The sequence below is a fragment of the Bos grunniens genome, chromosome 4 (assembly GCF_055505025.1).
Source record: "Bos grunniens cultivar Pamir isolate PY7600 chromosome 4, Bosgru_T2T1.0, whole genome shotgun sequence".
NCBI classification, from domain to species: Eukaryota; Metazoa; Chordata; class Mammalia; order Artiodactyla; family Bovidae; genus Bos; species Bos grunniens.
The window spans coordinates 16616621-16638342 of record NC_141168.1 but is presented as its reverse complement, the minus strand read 5'-3'; the positions used below and the strand labels follow the sequence as shown (position 1 = coordinate 16638342).

Below are 21722 nucleotides of genomic sequence, written 5' to 3'. Positions count from 1 at the left end.
GAAAATTGATCCATTGTGGCAAAGTTTCAGGCAGGTTAAAAATATATATATATATGTCTAGCTTGAATTTCTGAAGAATTTGGTATAGGAACTAAAGGCAACACAGTCTGTAAAAAAAAAAAAAAAGTGGGGGGTGGACAATCTTTCAATGTACGATTTAGTAGATTTCTCATCCTTCCTTAGATGGTAGAAGGATGCAGTAATGAAATTCATTCATTTAAAATTTTGCTTCATTGCAAGTTTTCACCTGTGTTTCAAAAGTTCACCCTTCTACCCAAAACTAATTTTTACAACTTCTCCATAAAGGACTGAGTCATCCATTGTGCAAGCCCTAAAACCTCACAGTAATATCACCAAAGGGGCTGGGGAGTGGCCTTTGAGATTTAACTCCAGGAGTAGAGAGGTTGGTTTATAACCTACTCTTCCTATTTCCTTCCATATAACTCTGGAGTCAGCTGAAGCCTTGGGACAGCTATAAGCCAGGCAAGGACTACCCAGTCCAGTTTCAAGCCACCAGAAAAACAGGGGTCAATTGGCTTGAGTGGGATGCACAGATTTTGGAATCAGGAAAACCGATTTGATGTCTAGCTCCAGTAGTTTTGACTTTGAGCAACATTTTTAATTCCTCTGAGCAGAAATTCCCCTAGGACTAAACAGGACAATGCAGGTAAATATGTAATGCATATGGCTTAGCATATAATAAGCAATGGTACAGTAAATACATTAATAGTAACCAGTAACATTATTATGCTTCTATTAGGTACCGATCACAGCTCATACAGCTCTGGGCTTATTACCTATGAGGTCTGAGCCCACACAGGAAACTTGGCCTCATGATTAGGCTTAATATTTTTTCCTTCAGTGATGTCTCTTCAGAGTACACATTAGACACTCAAATGGCCATTCTTAAAAGGAAAAAGAAGATAACTCTTTTTCAATTTTTAACTACGTTTTGATGGTTGAGTCCTCTGGAGTCAGTCTACCTATGTTAAAATCCTGAACTATGTACAACCATGTACAGACCTGGGTAACTCTCCTTGTCTGTTCTTTGACTGTAAGGACGGAAATGACAGTATCTCCCTCAAAGTTAAGCAAATTAATTAAGTTAATAAACAGAATATTTAGAATGAAACTGTAGAACAATTGTTTTGCAGGTCCAAAAACCTTACTTTGCTTATTGATTCTGGCTTAACAGGTTGACATTCCTGCTAAAACTATACTAGAATGCCAATAGCCATTTTCACATCTAAACTACGTTTTATGCAGTGTTTTAACCCTAAGATACTTTATTATCAGGTATCAGCTAAAGCAAAAATTTGTAATTTGCATGTATGAAATATTTTCACTGAAAATCAAACTGGCAATTTTAAATTAAATCTTTGGTTCAGAAAAAACCAACTCCTGTTATTCTCTTGCATATAAACTGTGTTCATAAAATTAAGTGCTTTTCCTTACAAGTTGAGCATGACATTGAAGATTTTATTTTTGACACATCAAAGCTATTTACTGGCATATTTTGTGCTTAACTATATTTAACAAGGATTTTGAATGAAGTGCATACTGAACCAAATTCTTTCAGTTCATAATAATCTCAGAAAAAATGTGACACTCTTCCTGCCTCTAACAGTTGGCTCATCCTTCCAACCGTCCTAACGGCTTCCTGAGTTATTTCCAGCCAGCTAACTAAGAATATTCAGGTTACCAAGGGTGAGGGAGGAAGACGATATAAAAAGGAATTGAACAGGGATTTCTTGGTGGTCCAGTGGCTAAGAGTTCATGCTCCCAATGCAGTGGGCTAGGGTTTGATCCCTGGTCAGGGAACTAGATCCCATGTGCTGCAATTAAGACCTGGTGCAGTCAAATAAATAAATAAAACCTTTTTTTTTTTTTTAAAGGAATTGAACAAAGAACATGACAGGAAAATAAGAGGGACTGAAGAACCAAGAGATGAGCTCACGGATACAAAACACACCCTTCAAAAAAGTGAAAATCCTGCTGGTATCCTTCTAATAAAACTTGTACCAGGATGAATGTGCGAAACATACACATCAAATATAATTTACGTTACACTATTTACCCCCCAGAGCGCAGAAAACACGCTTGTCACTGCCCGACACCTGAATACATAGAGGCGGCGATATAAATGGTAAACAAAGGATCTTTGTGAAAGTGGCTCAGTCGTGTCCAACTCTTTGTGATCTGATGGACTATACAGTCCACGGAATTCTCCAGGACAGAATACTGGAGTGGACAGCTGTTCCCTCCTCCAGGGGATCTTCCCAACCCAGGGACAAAACCTACGTCTCCCTCATTGCGGGTGGATTCTCTACCAGCTGGGCCACAATGGGAGCCCAAGAATATGGAGTGGTAGCCTATATCGTCTCAGCGGGCTTTTCCAACCCAGGAATCGAAATGGGGTCTCCTGCTGTGCAGGTGGATTCTTTACCAACTGACTATCAGAAAGAAAAGTACTACTGTACTTTTCAAGGTACTATAAGATTAAAAATGTTTATTTTTGTGTTTAGCTTTTACGTATTATTTGTGTGAAAAGTATTATAAACATATTACAGTACAGTGCTGTGTAGCCAACTGTGTTAGCTGGGTACCTAGGCTAACTTTATTGGACTTGCAAACAAACTGTACTTATGAACCCGCTCCTGGAAAGGAACCTGTTCCTATTAATGGCACCCCACTCCAGTACTCTTGCCTGGAAAATCCCACGGACGGAGGAGCCTGGTAGGCTGCAGTCCATGGGGTCGCTAAGAGTCGGACACGACTGAGCGACTTCACTTTCACTTTTCACTTTCATGCATTGGAGAAGGAAATGGCAACCCACTCCAGTGTTCTTGCCTGGAGAATCCCAGGGATAGGGGAGCCTGGTGGGCTGCCGTCTATGGGGTCACACAGAGTTGGACACGACTGAAGTGACTTAGCATAGCACAGCATATGCTGTTCTACTCTTTAGCAATCTGCTTTTGGCTTGTCCGGCTACGTGTCGGGTATGTCTATAGTGGCTAAGGAAAGCTATAATGCAAACAGTGCCCAGCAGATTTGCTACTTCACGGAGATAGACTATACTTCTATTTATAACCAGTGAAAGAGCAAATAAATGCCATCCCAAAATGAATATTATTTGAGAATTTAGTAAGAACTTTGTAAATCATCCTGGGGGAGGAAAAACTTGTCATGATGATAAAGGATAAACAGAAACAATTATATAAAGGTATGTTTAGAAATGTCCTTAATAAAGGAAGAATTAAGAACTATGCCATGAGTCTATACATTACTGCCTTCATGTATGTTTTAATAATTAATTTAATGAGAAATTTAAACTCCACATCTGCAGCTATAGGATTAAAAAAAATCTTGATTTCATAAATGCCTTCGTGTATTTTTCACTGATTTCTCAGTTCAGTTCAGTTGTTCAGTCGTGTCCAACTCTTTGCGACCCCATGGACTGCAGCACACCAGGCCTCCCTGTCCATCACCAACTCTCAGAGTTTACTCAAACTCATGTCCATTGAGTCAGTGATGCCATCCAACCAGCTCATCCTCTGTCGTCCCCTTCTCCTCCTGCCTTCAATCCTTCCCAGCATCAGGGTCTTTTCAAATGAGTCAGTTCTTCCCATCAGGTGGCCAGAGTACTGGAGTTTCAGCTTCAGCATCAGTCCTTTCAATGAATATTCAGGACTGATTTCCTTTAGGATTGACTGCTTTAATCTCCTTGCAGTCCAAGGGACTCTCAAGAGTCTTCTCCAACACCACAGTTCAAAAGCAATCAATTCTTCAGTGCTCAGCTTTCTTTACAGCCCAACTCTCACATCCCAAAAACCATACAAAAATCTGTCCTAAAGCAACTTGAATCTAGAAGTATGAGAAACATTTGCAGAGTTCAGTTCCTTGCTGAGAAACCACAAGACTTAAGGAGTTAACATCTAAGAAAACTTTTTCTAAACCCATTTAACACTCAGTCTATCTGTGGGCTCCAAGCCTGGCTATGCATTAGAATCTCCTGTGGAGCTTTTACAGGCTGTGCGAGGCAGCCTTTCAAAAGAATGAGGCAGATCTGCAAGAAGGTATATGGAAAGATCTCCAAGACATGCTGGAAAGCAACAAAAGCCAGGTGCAAAAGAGTACGCCCCCTCCCACCCATGCCTGCATGCCTGCAAATGCAGAGTACAATGTGTGGAACCATCTGCAAAAAAACGTGTAAGAGAAAACTGAATGGATACAGAATGGAGGGGAGGGACAATTGCTTTCACCATGCAACTTTCAACATCTTTTTACTGTGTTTTTTTTTTTAATTATTATTTTTGTTTTGCTTTGATAGGAAAGTAGGATATACTGGTGGGCACAGGTAAGGAGAGGACTGTGCCAGGCTCTCATGAGAGCAGGGCCTACCATTTGTCCAGGGAACATGACCAGGGATGTATTTGACTCCACAGCCACCCTGGATGGGCTGCTTTTCTATCGTGTTTTCAAATTCACTGGCATTATACTTGGTAAATCTCCACTTCTCGGAGATGTGGATCTTCTGGCAGCCAGGGAACTTGAACTTGGCCCTAGGGAGGGCCTTACTCACATGCTCCTTGTTCCGCAGCTTGGTGCGGATGGACACCATGACTTGGCCAGTGTCGACGCTGGCCACTGTGCATACCTGTCTGGAGCCCATTAGCTCCAGCAGAGCATAGCGTCTTGTTCCTGTGGATAATGTGGAAGGGGTGGAGCCACATTTGGATGTGAATGCCATCTTTGCCACTGCTTTTCACCATGTACTTGCTGGCACAAATACGGGCAGCCTCCAGCGCTTCAGAGGAAAGTGGCTCCTACGCATCTGACACTGTGGCCACAGAATAGGAACTCAGCTTCTTTTGGCTTCTTCTGCCCCAGGTCAAAGATGTGGATCTTAGCATCACGGACACACCTCGACCGAAGCCAGACTTTGAACAGAGCTTGTTCTTACAGTACACCAGGAGGGGCGGTGGCCATGGTGACACCAGGATCTTCGGGGAAAAGAGCTGCTTATTTTTTCTTAAAAGAAAAAAATACATTCTTGAGCCCCCCCCTTAGATCTACAGGGAAAAGTTAATGGGTGGTACCTAATAATCTTCATTTTTAACAAGCTCCCCAGGCAATTCTTTTGCTCAGTAGAGAAATGGCAGTTAAGGAACTATTGATCTAAAGCCCTAGCAGAGAGGCTAGGGCGATGCCTTATTCACAGTTGCTTCCTGTGAAAACTCTGTTACTCCAATTAGACTTCACATTTCTTAAAGATATGAGTAATAGTTGCTTCTCTTGTGGCTCAGCTGGTAAAGAATCCGTCTGCAATGCAGGAGACCTGGGCTCGATCCCTGAGTTGGGAAGAATCCCTGGAGAAGGGAAAGGCTACCCACTCCAGTATTTTGGCCTGGAAAATCCAGGAGGATTCTCATGGACTATACAGTCCATGGGGTCACAAAGAATCTGACATGATTGAGCAACTTTCACTTCACTTCACTAATAACTTAGAATTTCCTATTCTCCTCTGATCTACCTAAAGCTGACTATACAGTAGATGCTCAAAGAATATTTACTGATTGACAGAAAGCAGAAATTCCAAGCACATTAGAGAGGCATTAGTTTGGGCTACTATCCTGGCCAATATTCTAGGATACTCAAATTAAACGTGAATTTTGCAGATATAAAGGGATAGAAAACAGATGTGATGGGGAAAAAATAAATAACAGATGACTTTTTCTTTCAAGATCTTATTTTGAAATGTCCATACTTTTTGTTAATGAAAAAGAATGTAGTATTATTGGATGTTCAAATTTAGTCATAGGTATTTATAACCATATTGTGCAAAAAAGGATCTCTGTTCATTACAGATTTATATATTATGCCCATTTATTCTGTTCTCCTTTCTTGTAGCTTCTAAGTGTTCCTATCTTAATTTTCCAAGTGGGGTTATCTACTAGAAGAATACATAGATTAAATAGATTATAGGTTGAAACAGATTTTTAAAAGATGAACCAATAGCCCAGCTCACAGTTCTGTTGTCCACTGTGAGTATGGGAAGGAAAGCTATATTTTCTAGGGCCTAATGTCTCGTCAAGGCTATGGTTTTTTCAGCAGTCATGTATGGATGTGAGAGTTGGACTGTGAAGAAAGCTGAGCACTGAAGAATTGATGCTTTTGAACTGTGGTGTTGGCGAAGACTCTTCAGAGTCCCTGGGACTGCAAGGAGGTCCAACCAATCCATCCTAAAGGAGATCTGTCCTGGGTGTTCACTGGAAGGACTGATGGTAAAGCTGAAACTCCAATACTTTGGCCACCTCATGCGAAGAGTTGACTCATTGGAAAAGACCCTGATGCTGGGAGGGATTGAGGGCAGGAGGAGAAGGGGACGACAGAGGATGAGATGGCTGGATGGCATCACTGACTCGATGGACATGAGTTTGAGTGAACTCCAGGAGTTGGTGATGGACAGGGAGGCCTGGCCTGCTGCAATTCGTGGGGTCGCAAAGAGTTGGACACGAATGAGCAACTGAACTGAACTGAATGACATCTACAGAAGATTTAATGTATAAAGGGCTAAAAAATCACACCCTGGGATAAAATACAACAGCAAGTCATAAACTTTTATATTGAGGACACTTCAGTGATGAGTCAGCTACAAAGGACAGGAATCAACTCAAGTAGATCCAGTGCCCTAGTAACCTTTCTCCTCTTGTAAACAGTCTTCAGTGCCCAAACCTAAGGGAAGAGATTACATGCAGAGCCAAGCCAAGAGCAAGGATTCATCTTAGAGAACTTCCTGTTGGAACAGAAACAAAAGTTTCTGAGAGGTCTACTCAACACCCTTAGCAGGCTTTTTCATTCTCAGTGAAGAATGAGTCAGAGTAGAGGTTTGGATCATGGAAACCTTGACATAATCCTTAACAAGTATCCCTACAGGAAGATTTCAAAGAACTTCAACAAAATTACAAATCAGAAGTACTCAACAAAAGCAAAATGGGTGGTGCTGAGTTGTCCAGAAAAGTCAGCAGCAAATAGTGCACCATACTATTTCAAAACACATTGTAAGAGCAAAGTGTAAAGTCTGTAATATGCAGGGATTTTTACCTATTAGATCCATTCTGAAGAAATGTATTATTATAAGTTCCTCAAAGTTCATTTTGTAATTTTTCTTTATTTCCACTAGAGGTCAGATGATAGATGATTGGCAAATACAAGAAAAATCCAGGCAGTCCTTGCTTTGCACGGTAGTGTGGGACCATAAAAACACTTAGACAAGTTGAAACCACACAAAGCTATCTTAGTAATCGTTGGGAAAATCACAACTGTCCCTTGAGCTTCAAAAATGTTGTGAAAACACTCTTACTGTTAATTGTAATGTATAGAGAAATGAAAAATTAGTAAAACATTTATTTAGTACACTGTAATTTAAAATATGATGCTCTTAAGTGTACCTTCACTGAGTGCTTCTGGCTGCACATCCAGAGCCTCTCAAGGGGCGGCAGGGTCAACACTCTTACTGTCAGTTACTCATTTTACTATTTCATTTATGCTCAATTTAAATTTCACTTCCAGAAACATCACTTTTTGTTCTTTGCCGGACTTTCGTCTTTATTGACCACTTCCCTCTTTCGATCACCCCACTTTGTATGTAAGATGGGTAAGATGTCGGCTTTATCGGTGGGAAAGCAGGATGCAGCACAACACCCTTTCCTGTCTGGGCGTGAGCTGAAGGACAGATGCCCAGCTGTCACTGACATACTGACCTGCTGACCTGCAAACTGAAGAGCTAGCAGCAAACTCTGTTCTTTATTTGCACAGTTAATATATCATGGTGGCCAAAATTTGAATCGTGTTATTGGGGGCCTGGTATTTAACTAAACCATGGTGATACAGTGATGTAAGGAGAAATATATATTTGGTCTTCCTTCCTGGTTCCTTGCACAACAGTACCTAAAACCTTTGTAAAGTTCCTGAGTGACAGAGGAGCGTCTTTTGTTATTCATAACAAGCCCCTCTCAACCACACTTGAGTTTATGCTAATACGGTGACCCTGGACGGGACCATGGATAGCTTCACAATGGTCAAGTTGCCCAACCGACTGTGTGTTTAGAGATTTAGAGTTTTCAGCCCATGTCCAACCTTCAAGGAAGGGAGAGAAGTTGGAAATTAAAAAAAAAAAAAAAAAATCACCAATGGCTAATGATTTAATCTATCATATCTACATAGTGAAGCTTCTATTAAAAACCCTACCCAAAGGGTTTGGAGTGCTTCAGGGTTGGTGAATGCATTTAGGGGCCAGAAGAGTGGCATATCCCCAATTCCAAAGGGACAGAAGTATGTGGGACCCTTAGGACCTTGCCCTATGTACCTCTTCATCTGGTTATTCATTTATAACCTTTATAATATCCTTTATAATTATATAAAGAATAGCACAAAGGGAAGTGCTTCCCTGGGTTCTGTGAGCCATCAGAGCAAATTATCAAACCTAAATAGGGAGTCATGGAAACCCCCAATTAGCAGCCAAGTCAGACAGAAATGGACATAACCCACGAATTCACTATTTGTGATTGGTGTCTGAAGTAAGGGGAGCAGATTAGTTGGACTGAGCCCTTAACCTATGGTGGTGATGTTGTATAGGTGCTAAGTCATGTCCAACTCTTTGCAACCCCATGGACTGTAACCTACCATGCTGCTCTGTCCATGGGATTGTCCAGCCAAGAATAATGAAGTGGGTTGCCATTTCCTTCTCAGATGGCATCTTACTGACCCAGGGATCAAACCCGTGTCTGCTGCATGGGCAGGCAGATTCTTTACCACTGAGCCACCAGGGAAGACCCCCAAATATGGAACATTTCACAGTTAACCTGTGGGGTCTACTCTAACTTCAGGTGATCACTGTCAGAGTTGAATTAAATTGTAAGACACCCAGTTGGTGTCTACAGAGAATTGAGTGTAGAAAACCCACACATTTGGTGTCAGAAGTGCTATAACCAGAGAAACAGTTTTCCTTTGTATGTTACTGAAATCTGTGCAAATCAGAACCACACAAAGTACGGACTGCCTATACAGTATTCTCTAAAACAGTATTTCTGAAACTGTCCCACAGGAGTTAAGGTTACACACATAAAGATTCCACAGTCAACTAAGACTAGGGAGGTGTTGGGCTGAGATCAAATCACTTTATTTACCAGAAAAACACCTTGGAGAATTCAACCAGCTGATGTGCACACTGCATTTCGCAGCTGGGGATCAAGGTGGTGGTATTATTTCCCACCTTAGGAATGTGTTATAGAAGTTAACGTTCAGACTCACCAGCTCTGAATATTTACTACACATTTGATGTCTTATAATTACAATTGTTATAGTTTAAATTTACAATTTTTTTAAATTTACAATCTTTACAATTGGTACAAAGTACTGGTATATTAAATGTTTAGTAAAACCACTCCCTTAACACAGGATACCAAATTAGCAACAGCATTACCAATCACTTACAGCATACAGTATTGGAAAACATATGAGCAAGAAAAGTCAATAACTAATAACACACTAACACTTTTGAAAACTATCTCTACCTCTCTCTTTTTTTGCACTGGGGATCCAGGGCTTCCGTAGTGGCTCAGAGGGTAAAGAATCCTCCTGCAATGCAGGAGGATCTGGGTTCTATCCCTAGGTTGGGACAATCCCCTGGAGGAGGGCCTGGCAACCCACTCTAGTATTCTTGCCTGGAGAATCCCCATGGACAGAGGAGCCTGGCGGGCTATCGTCTGTGGTCGCAAAGAGTCAGACACGACTGAGAGACTGGGCACAGCACCGCAGAGAGGATCCTAGTTCCCGATCAGGGATCCTTGAACCCATGACCCCTGCAGTGGAAACTTGGGAGTCTAAACCACTGGACAGCCAGGGAGGTTCCTAAAACTATCCTTTTAACCTTAAAAGAAACTTATCGAGATGTTGTCTCATATTTCCCTTATCACAATATAACTGTGTGTGTGTGCGTGCGCAGTCGCTCAGTTGTGTCAGACTCTTTGTGACCCCATCACGACGTAATTAACAAATATCGATAGGGCACTTCCTAGGCGCAAGCCTAAAAACTGTACCCTTACTTTAAAGGGCTGACAATTTTACCAAAATACACAATAAGAAGCAAGATACACAATATCACTACGCCACACGTCTGATTTTCTTCTGGGCAAAATTACCTATCAGCCAGGACCACCCTTCTCCACAGAGCTTCTTTCTTAAGGTTAAAATTTTAAAGCTACCATCTAGCATTGTGAGCTCTCTGACCTCAAAAATGATAACCATGCCTGCCAAGCCTGTTTAAGTGATATCTGCAAAGTCCCTTTTGCATTGCTTGACTCCATTCCTGGCTAGGCCCATCCAGTTGTCACCAAGGTATCAGAATGAGAGTGGGCAATTTCAGAAGACCTCTTACTGAATTCCCCATCAAAATCTTGAAGTTTTTCTCTAGGTAAGAAAACAAAATCAGAAGCAGCAATAGGGACCAGCTAAAGAAGATAAGAGATAGCAGGAAAAACATATATCAAGGAGAGAGATGAACACTGTTAAATGAATGCCCATCTGACCTGTGGCAATATAGTGCACAAACTGTACAATGCATGCCAGTAGCTCACAGAACAGAGGATAACTTGGGTCCATGATGTTAAGACATTAAAATTAAGTGGTACAGTATTCTATCAAGAAGAGCACAATGTATTGCTAAAATCCTTCTAAAAATAGTTGACACATAAAGAATTTTAACTCCTGAGTAACTTTTCTGAGGATACTCAGCCACATTTCGCAGTAGAACCTTGGGGGAAATCTTGTTTAAGCACTCTATAACATTTCCCAAAGATGGCAATGCCATTGCTATAGTTTTTAATATGCTAATCTGTAAAATGTTAACACTTCATTGCAGTTGTTCCCAGGTTAAAGGTTACCTATTACTATGAAATGTTTCTAGCATTTTAAAAAGTAGGGATTCAAAAGGAATAAAGCAAGGGAGAAATAAAACAGTTTCAAATTAAAATCATATCACACAGAAACTCCAAGTCAAGGCATCTTTCTAAGGTAGTAGGACCAGAAAACTATTCGGTGAAGTAAGCAAGCAACTCTCACATTCTACTTTGGGAGTCATGGTCCCAAACCATCTGCACACAGACATAAGTAAATGAAAACACTCTTATGATACAGGCATAGTAATGTATATTATCATATACTGCATATAACAGACTGTCATGCTATTAATAAGTGGAATCCAAACTCTACTTTTGAATCCATTATCTTTCGACCATTTACTTATGATTGATCACTCTTCAATTAACAATTTTCAACCCATTGAGGTTGACACACAAATCTGAGTGGGGTGTCCAGAGGGGAGGTCATCTCTGGAAGCACTGGCAGGCAAGTGGAAAAGGGGGACAGAGAAGGGGAGGAGGCCACAGAGGGTACCTTCAGGAGCCTTTACCCCTCTGGGGACACCTGGAAGATGACTCCATGCAGAAGGGGCTTCAGGTGGTCCCAGCAGTGGAAGAGGAAGCTAAGATATTTATCCACTGTCTCCCAGTCAACAAAGGTTAAGGGCTATCCAGAGGCATTAACTGCCCAGAATTCCCAGCCTGCTTCACATGGTAAGCTGCTGAGCACCTGGAGCCAGAACAAGCCCTCAGGTCAATTCTCAAGTCTTTCAACAAGAAAGTATTCTAGACACAGGGACAGAGAGAGAGCTGATGATGTTATTCAGTTGCTCAGTTGTGTCTGACTCTTTGCAACCCCATGGACTGCAGCACACCAGGCTTCCCTGTCCTTCACTCTCTCCCAAACTCTGGGAGAGACAGAGATGGAAATACAGAAGCCAGGGGAGATGGGTGGGGTTCAGGTGAGCCTGCTACCTGGGTGGACTGTAGTCGAGCCAAACTAATGTGCAGCAATACTGAATTTGGTTACTCTTTGTACGTATACACATGATCATCTTAACATTCACCGTGCTCTTCATCCTTCTGTCCATTACTCCTCCAATCTCTCTGTGATGAATAATGACCAAGTACATACATAAAATACATATGATGGGTGTGGAGAAAAGGGAACCCTCCTACACTGTTGGTGGAATGCAAACTAGTACAGCCACTATGGAGAACAGTGTGCAGATTTCTTAAAAAACGTAACAGAACTGCCACACAACCCAGCAATCCCGCTGCTGGGCATACACACCAAGGAAACGAGAACTGAAAGAGACACGTGTACCCCAATGTTCACTGCAGCACTGTTTACAATAGCCAGGACATGGAAGCAACCTAGATGCCCATCAGCAGACGAATGGATAAAGAAATTGTAGTACATATATACAATGGAATATTACTCAGCTATAAAAAGGAACACATTTCAGTCAGTTCTGATGAGGTGGATGAAACTGGAGCCTATTATACAGAGTGAAGTCAGTAAGAAAGAGAAACACAAAAACTGTATATTAACATGTATATATGGAATTTAGAAAGACAGTAACGACAATCCTATAAGTAAGGCAGCAAAAGACACACGGATGTAAAAAACAGACTTTAGGACTATGTGGGAGAAGGTGAGGGGGGATGATTTGAGAGAACAGCATTGAAACATGTACATTACCATATGTGAAACAGATGACCAGTGCAAGCTGGATGCATGAAGCAGGGCACTCAAAGCCGGTGCTCTGGAACAACCCAGAGGGATGGGGTGGGGAGGGAGGCGGGAAGGGGTTCAGGATGGGGGGACACATGTACACCCATGGCTGATTCATGTCAATATACGGCAAAAAACCATCACAATATTGTAATTATCCTCCAATTAAAATAATTAATTTTAAAAATAAAGGCATATGCTACACACACACACAAATACGTACGATAAAGTGATTATACATAAATAGGTACAGACTAAGTAAATAATATTAATAATGTTACCAATCAATAAGTAATATTTAATACTTAATTTCTGAACAAAGATTAAGGACAAAGTTGTCCAACTTGATGAGGAAATGCAAAACTGATTTGTGCATGTGGGAACTCAGCAACACTCAAGAGGGAGAAATAACCATTCCTATCAGTTCCAGAGACACACATAAAGCTGATGGGTTATAAAGATCTGTTCTGTCCCACCTCTGAGAGCAGCCTCAGCTCTGGGCCCACTACCATGAATCCCTTGTGAGACAGGATATGATGCAGAAGAATGAAACGGGGAGCAGACGGAAGGAGGGCAATCATCTTCTAGACAAAAGGGATTAAAATATTTTAGCTATCTTAAGAGAAGTTCCACAGAGAAAGTAGCACTTCAGGAACTATTTTTGAATGAAGAAAAGATATTATGGTGATGACCAGGGAATTTCCAGAGATTTTTTTTCTGCTGAAGAGGAAAGTGTCCTGCTATACTTATATATCTGTGGTGAGGGCTAGGGGGTGGGGGATGGCTAGACGGAGGATAAACACTAAGGAAAGTGGGGGGCGCGGGGACCCGAGGAAGGAAAACAAAGCTAGGATAAGGCAGAAGAGATTAGATCATGCAGGGACAGCAAGAGGCAAAAATAAAATGAAGAGGGATTTCTGCAGGTGGAGGTACCAGCCGTATTAGCTTATTCGTTTGTACGCCACAGTGCGGTACATGGATGAAACGGGCACTCGACACTCTCTGCTTTCCTTCCATCAGGAGATGAACACACAGTGTAAAATGAACCCAAATGCCTTCTACGGCTCAACTATTCACTCATTCAAAGCACTCTCAGGACACTGGAAACACAACAATGATAAAATCAAGAAACCAAGTGTCTACACTCTCGAAGCTTACATTTTACTGGAAGGAGATAGAAATGAGGCTGGTACAGCCCGAAGGAGCAGTGGCCGGGGACGATGCCGGACAGTCTGCTGGGTCTTAGGGGCCACAGGAATGCTTCCGCTCTGAGTGGGATTCAAGCAGAAGAGTCACAGGATCTGACATTTTAAAAGCACCTTCTCTGGTTTCTGTGTTGGCAGGAGGAGGACTAGTTAGGAGGCTATTGCAATAATCTCAATTTATATAGGAGAGGGAGGTGAAATGATGAGAAGCGGTGAGATTCTTAAGGTGAGCCAACAGGATTTTGCTGAAAATTCAGTGCAGATTACGCGGGAAGAAAAGTGAAAGTGTTAGTCGCTCAGTCAAGCCTGACTCTGTGACCCCTTGGACTGTAGCCAGCCTCCTCTGTCCATGGAATTCTCCAGGCAAGAATACTGGAGTGGTTGCCATTCCTTTCTCCAGAGAAGAAGTGAGGATGACTCCAAAGATTCTGGCCCAAAGGAACTGCCATTAACTGAGATGAAGAGGATGATGGAAAGAGTAGGACTGACTGGGAAGCCAGATCTGGAGTTTTACTTTAGACACACTAGAGGATCAGATGCTTACTATTCATCCAAGTAGAGATACTGAGTTGGCAATTACATATTTAAGATGAGAACTCAGGGAAGAGGTCTACAAAGGTGATAAAAATTTAGGGATCACCCACACACAGATGAAAGCTGAAGTGGTGAGACCAGACAAACGTCAGAAAAAGAGAACTACTGAGGAATGAGCCCTGTGGCACTCCAGTGACGAAAGACCAGGGAGATAAGCAGGAAGCGCAATGAGGACTGAGGATGAGGGGAAGGACGGGACAGCGAGGCCTGAGAACTATCAGAACAGGGATCTTCCAGAAGCCAAGTAAGGCTAGGTTCAGAGAGAACGGACTTCAACTAGATAAGGAAAGATGGGAAGAAAAACCACAGCTGGAGGCAGCGAATACAGAGAATTCTTCTGGTGAATTTTACTACAAAGGGAGAAAAGAAATGAGGCTGCAACTGAAGGATGAATGTCAGATCGTTTATTTTTTAATGAAGTTAAATATTATTTGCACACTAATGAGGGGGAAAAATGATACTGGGGAAGGGGGTAACTGCTGAGGTCAAGTCCTTGAATAAGGAGATGGGATCTTCTACAATGAATACACCTACAGATAATCTCCAATGACTTAGCAGTTTCCTTTTCTTCCTGAAATTACATTTCCAGAAAATTTCCTATTTCTGAAAATAGATCTCTCCAACTAAAGCAAACTTTGGCTCACATACAAATGGTTGAATGTGAGATGTGTAGCACTGACACTTCAAAAACAGTGACTACAATAAAAAGTGTCTGAAGGGGAAAGTGTCACTTATTTGAAGAATATATACTATTTTGACAGAACAGATAAACTACTTTTCATCATGTAAGGATCCCTTCTTTCTGTGGGTGTGTACAAACCCTTTAGCTACATTTTATTAATCTACTTCAAGGTCTACCGAAGTGTACCCTTATGCATACCTGAATGAATAGATTTCAAGCAGGCTTGAAGTCTGCTAGAAAAATGGCCCGCCTGAGCAGCTGATCTACAAGTCATCCAATCTTGCCATAAATACAGAGGAATGTGCTGAGGCTGTGAGTAGTTACTCACACTGCTGGGCAGGCAAGGTCACCATTAAAACAAAGAGGAACCCAGAGGCCCCTAGCATGGTCAACACCATCAGAATGGCTGAGCCTGATGGGATCCAGTTCCTGGATGGCACCGTCATTGGCAACAGGACATCAGTATGAGAACTGAAGTCCAGGTTAGCTTGTCCTGCCAATGGGACGAATTCTGCAGAGCCTTTCGCTTTACAGAGCCATTCTCATTTGGTTAAATTCTTCAATCTTTTACTTCCATTAGCAAAACCTGTATCCTTTACCTGTGTCTGTATTATCCTTTCGGCAATCACCATCACCCTTCTGACAATCTTACACATAAACATTTTAGATGATAATGTCTCTTTATCTCAATAAATATATCTTTTCTCACAACTATTAAAATATGGAGTAAGCACTGCAAACACAGGATTTAACAGATACCACTGTTAAGGACAAAATTAAATTTAAAAAAACAAAATCCGTTTAAAGTAGTTTTAAGGAAAAATATTAAGTAAACAGTACAATTGCTATGCAGATGTGGCAGAAACCATGATGGTGGTCAATGAAAGCTTGAAATGTGACAGTGGTAAGGAAACCAAAAATCACTGATGTGGTGAAGAGAGACGAAAAATCATGCATATCTTAACATCACTTGATCCTTAAGTTCTAAGAAACTTGTGCCACAGTCTTCCTCCATCCTGTCCAAAGAAACAGAGAACCTCTCAAAGCACCGAAACCAGTGAATGCATCATGCAGCAGCCCGGCAGGCCAAAAACAAAGCACCGTGCAGCTGACAGGAGGTAAGTGGAGAGAGCCGCTGGGTGACACTCCTAAAGGGAAAGGCAGCCCCCAGCGAGGCAATCCTGGGGGAGAGGGTGTGTGAAAGGCTGTGGAGCTTCCAAACGCTCATCATTTCCAACAGGGTTTCAAGGAATGAGAACCCAAGCTCAGGGCCGGGAATCTGAGCTCTCCTCCCACAAGGGGAGAGCAGAGAAGAGGAAAATAAGGCAAGCAGAGCCCAGCGCGGACTACTTGGCATCTGGATGGCTGGAAAAGTGGACATGAGGAGAGAAGTCCCTGAATCAAATAGAAGGGACTCTGCTCTCCCCGTAACCATGGCATCGAAGGAAATGTTGATCCTCCGATATGCAGAAAATAAGGACAGGCCAGCAAAAAAAAGGAAAGTGACTTCAAGAACCAGACACACAGAAAGCCGGCCTTAAAATAGGAAGAATGTAAGAGGAATATGAGTCAGACCTGTGACAAGTTAAATTAAGTAAAAAAGCTCCAATTCCTCTAATCTGCAGACAGCTTACATCCCAAGGCTCCTTCATGAAGCAGTGACATGAAAAAGACTGGCCACATGTCTATGGTGCAGCGTGTGTGACCAGTGAGGCTCTGAGGGAGGCCACAGACAAGAGCAAAGTCCTGGGAACCCACGAGGCTCTGGAGAGAAGGTGCCCATGCGGCCGGCCACCACAGAAAGCTTCCCAAGTCATCGATGGGAACCATCCACAAAGTCTCTGCTTCAAAAGATGCCTTTTGCCCCATACTTGTTACAGAGATTTCTGGGCAGTGTAAGTATCTCCAGGACTTCCAGACAGATGTCCAAGGCCATTTAATTTTCTTTTTTACATTTATTAATATTTAAGTATCATAAATCAAAAGAACCACAGTGGACTATGTCCCAATTTATTTGTCAAACAGGACCACTCATCTGCGAATAGCTTTTGTGCATACAAAACCACCAAATTATCTACAATGGCATAGCTTTCCCCAGCTTCTGCAGTTTCATAATTTATCGCACACGATATCAGACTGCTATGATTACTGATAAACACAAGTTGATATTATGTTTGAAATCCTGTGTTTTGAGCTCAAGGAAAACACTTCCACTTTCCAAAGGAAGAGAAGTTTAACACTTCTCCACAAAGCATTCTGAAAGTTTTACTTCCCCCTACCCCTAAAATGAAAATTGGATATGTCATTGTGTTTCCTCTAACAATGATTTCTGATGCATTAGAATTATCAGATGAATGCAACTTACAGCCCTGATAAAAAAGTATCTTACATTTGCATAGTTAGTATGTTTATCAAACTTGTATTTCACTTCAAGTGCTCCTTACCCTTTCTGTCAATCAAAAGTCTCTTTAGAAAATAAATTTTAAACAGAGTTACAGCTTTAAAAAAGTGGGCTTCCCTGGTAGCTCAGCTGGTAAAGAATCTGCCTACAATGCAGAAGACCCCAGTTCGATTCCTGGGTTGGGAAGAGCCCCTGGAGAAGGGATAGGCTACCCACTGCAGTATTCTGGCCTAAAGAATTCCATGGACTGTATAGTCCATGGGGTCACAAAGAGTCAGACACAACTGAGTGACTTTCACAGCTAAAAACAATTTCAGAATGTATAATGCTAGGAACTTAAGAATGTACCTAAATGCTTATCAAGAATAAAGATAAATACAAAAATATATACATATACATCGCAGCACTGTTAAGTACTAAAAAAAAAAAAAGAGAGAGAGAGAAACCAGCTGAAGAATTCATCAACAGAGAACCAGGTAAATTATGGTAAATCCACAGAATGGAATTCTATGCAGCCATTAAAAAGCATGAGATATCTGTATATGCTGATGTGAAAAGCTCTCCTAGACCACTGGAATATTATTAAAAATTAAGAAGAACAAGGTACAAAACCATGTATACCATATGACCCCTTCCATCTGGATAGAAATTCAAAATTGTTAATGGGATTTCCCACTGGGGAAAGGGGACTGTAGGAAGGAGACAAGAAACTTCCACTTTTCATTTTTTTAATCTTTCTATATTGCTTGAATTGCTTACCGGATTTTGGAGGTTTTTTTTTTTAGTTACAAGTTATGTGGTCAAAGTAGACATGGACCTTTTTAAGAGTCATCATTTTACTTCACATTGCTCAAAGCTAATACATATTATACATTGATTTTTTTCCTTTAATAACCAATAGAAGATGCTAATGAGCCAATTAATTTCAAAACTAGTGATTAAGGGAAAGAATCAAGCATTTAAATCTGCCTCACCTATATAAATGGTACCACTAGGTAACCAAAGGAGTAGACAAAAGGAAGTTTTCTCATTATAAAAGTACTCCAGCTAATAAATGAAGAAGAAATTTTGTAATTAAAATATCATTTTGCAACTGCTAATGAACAAATGAACGGATACTGGCATTGACCAATGGCAGCAAACATAACAAAAATAGGAACAACCAGACATTTCATGCCTCCTGATTGAAGACTATATCATCCATTCATAAAATACTCTTGTGGGGAAAAAATACCTGAAATCGGATCAAGATCTTCTAGCTCCAACTATCAATTTACAGGGAAGAGAGGAACATGTTGAGAGATACTACAGGGATGTAATAAGCAAAACCCAGAAAGTGGATAAACAACCACTTTCTGTAAGAAATAAATAGCAAAGGAAAAAAGAGAAACATGAGCAAAACCGACAAATCAGGGTTTTCCAACAGCAGGACTATTGACATTTAGGACTAGCTAACTGTGTAGATCACAATAAACTGTGGAAAATTCTGAAAGAGATGGGAATACCAGACCACCTGACCTGCCTCTTGAGAAACCTATATGCGGGTCAGGAAGTAACAGTTAGAACTGGACATGGAACAACAGACTGGTTCCAAATAGGAAAAGGAGTATGTAAAGGCTGTATATTGTCACCCTGCTTATTTAACTTATATGCAGAGTACATCATGAGAAACACTGGGCTGGAAGAAGCACAAGCTGGAATCAAGATTGCCAGGAGAAATATCAATAACCTCAGATATCCAGATGACACCACCCTTATGGCAGAAAGTGAAGAGGAACTAAAAAGCCTCTTGATGAGAGTGAAAGAGGAGAGTGAAAAAGTTGGCTTAAAGCTCAAGATTCAGAAAACAAAGATCATGGCATCCGGTCCCATCACTTCATGGGAAATAGATGGGGAAACAGTGGAAACAGTGGCAGACTTTATTTGGGGGGGCTCCAAAATCACTGCAGATGGTGACTGCAGCCATGAAATTAAAAGATGCTTACTCCTTGGAAGAAAAGTTATGACCAACCTAGAGAGCATATTGAAAAGCAGAGACATTACTTTGCCAACAAAGGTCCGTCTACTCAAGGCTGTGGTTTTTCCAGTCATCATGTATGGATGTAAGAGTTGGACTGTGAAGAAAGCTGAGCGCTTTTGATTGATGCTTTTGAACTGTGATGTTGGAGAAGACTCTTGAGAGTCCCTTGGACTGCAAGGAAATCCAACCAGTCCATTCTAAAGGAGATCAGCCCTGGGTGTTCTTTGGAAGGAATGATGTTAAAGCTGAAACTCCAGTACTTTGGCCACCTCATGGGAAGAGTTGACTCATTGGAAAAGACCCTGAGGCTGGGAGGGATTGGGGGCAGGAGGAGAAGGGGATGGCAGAGGATGAGATGGCTGGATGGTATCACTGACTCAATGGACATGAGTTTGAATGAACTCCGGGAGATGGTGATGGACAGGGAGGCCTGGCGTGCTACGATTCATGGGGTCGCAAAGAGTGAGAAACGACTGAGTGACTGAACTGAACTGAACTGAACTCTTCCTTATGGGGCTGCTCTGTGCATGATGTTCAGCAGCATACCTGCCCTCTCCTATGACATGCTTGGAACAACTCCACCCACCCCCTGCCAAAATAACAAACGTCTCCAGACACTGCCTCGTGTCCCTTGGGAGGCAGCATCCCATCCAGCTGAGAACCAATGATACAACTAATCAAATGTATGGACCTTACTTGGACCTTGATGCAAACTATTAATATAAGTACCAAGATTTACCATTTATTGTAGTTTTTCTTAGAAGAGGCCTTAAGAGATATACATGCTAAAATAGTCACAGATATAATGATGTACCCCAAGTTGACTTAAAAATAACACCAAGTGCAAGGGAAATAAGGGCAGGGGTAAATGAAACAAGATTGGTCATGAATGAATTGTTAATCACTAAAGTGGAGTGGATGGACGTGGGTTTGAGTGAACTCCGGGAGTTGGTGATGGACAGGGAGGCCTGGCGTGCTGCAATTCATTGGGTCGCAGAGTCAGACACGACTGAGCGACTGAACTAAACTGAAAGTGGAGTGACGGTATCTGGGAGCCCATTATACTGTTCTTTTTTTTTTTTTTTTTTATACTGTTCTGTTTATTTCTGTTTATGTCTGAAATTTCCTTAAAAAAAAAAAAATTAAAATCAAAGCCAAGAACATCGTGGTGGCTAGCAACATCCAACTGAATGACAAACCAACGCACTGAAAGAATCTTAACATTCAACTGGTTTCCATTAACCATGCTTGGGGCTCTCAGAATATATAAACAGATGATTCTTAAAAAAAAAAAAAAGGAAAAAGAAAATGGCCCCGAGTCCCATGAAAAACTGTTCAAATTCATCTGTAATTTTTAGAGATATGCAAATAAAAACATGAATACCATTTTTCACCTCTTAGATTGGCAAAGATTAAAAATATGACAACAGGTCTGGATGCCAAGAATGTGGAGAAAGTGGAACTCTCCTATACTGACGGTGGGAACAAGAACTAGCCCAAGCATTCAGGAGAGGACTCTGGTGAACCTGACAAAACCATGCACTCATTGTTGACCAAGTAAAATTCTACTTCTAGGCTCTACCTGCGATCTAACCTGGAGATACACTTCCATTAAAACAAAAATATATATGCACACCGTAACTCATTACTGTAATCATAAAGACCACCTAGATGTCCACACAAGAAAACGGATAAACAGATCAGGGTGTATCCACACAGAGGAGTACCATACAGCTGCTAAAAGGAATAAAGAAGAGCTCCACAAAGTGACATGAGTGGTTTCCAGTATACACTGTCAAAGAAAAACAAAAAAAAAGCAGAGAGTATTTGTTGTATGATACACTTTGCGTAAAAAAAAAAAAAAGCAGATGTGAGAAAATACACATAGATCTGCTTGTTTTGTGAGAAAACAAACAAAAGACTTCACACGGAAAGAGACTGATTATTCATGGGGACAGGGGAGATGGGGGACGGGGAGGGGCAGGAGGAGTGAAGGGGGCATTGACATTTCTGAGTATACCTTTTCAAATAACTTCTGGCTTCTTAGAACCACAGTCATGTTTCACATTCTCAAAATACAAACCAACAATTAAAACCAACCAGGACAGAGGAGGAATCCAGAATGCAATATAACAGTAACAAATAAACCTAAGTGAAAGTCGC

At 41.4% G+C, this 21722-nt stretch overlaps 1 protein-coding gene and 1 pseudogene across 1 annotated transcript in view; both read right to left on the bottom strand.

The window, feature by feature from the left end:
• KDM7A (lysine demethylase 7A) overlaps positions 1–21722 on the bottom strand; it is a 78439-nt gene that overhangs the window by 48245 nt on the left and 8472 nt on the right. The window lies entirely within an intron of this gene.
• On the bottom strand, positions 4383–5173 carry LOC147373698 (large ribosomal subunit protein uL16-like; annotated as a pseudogene).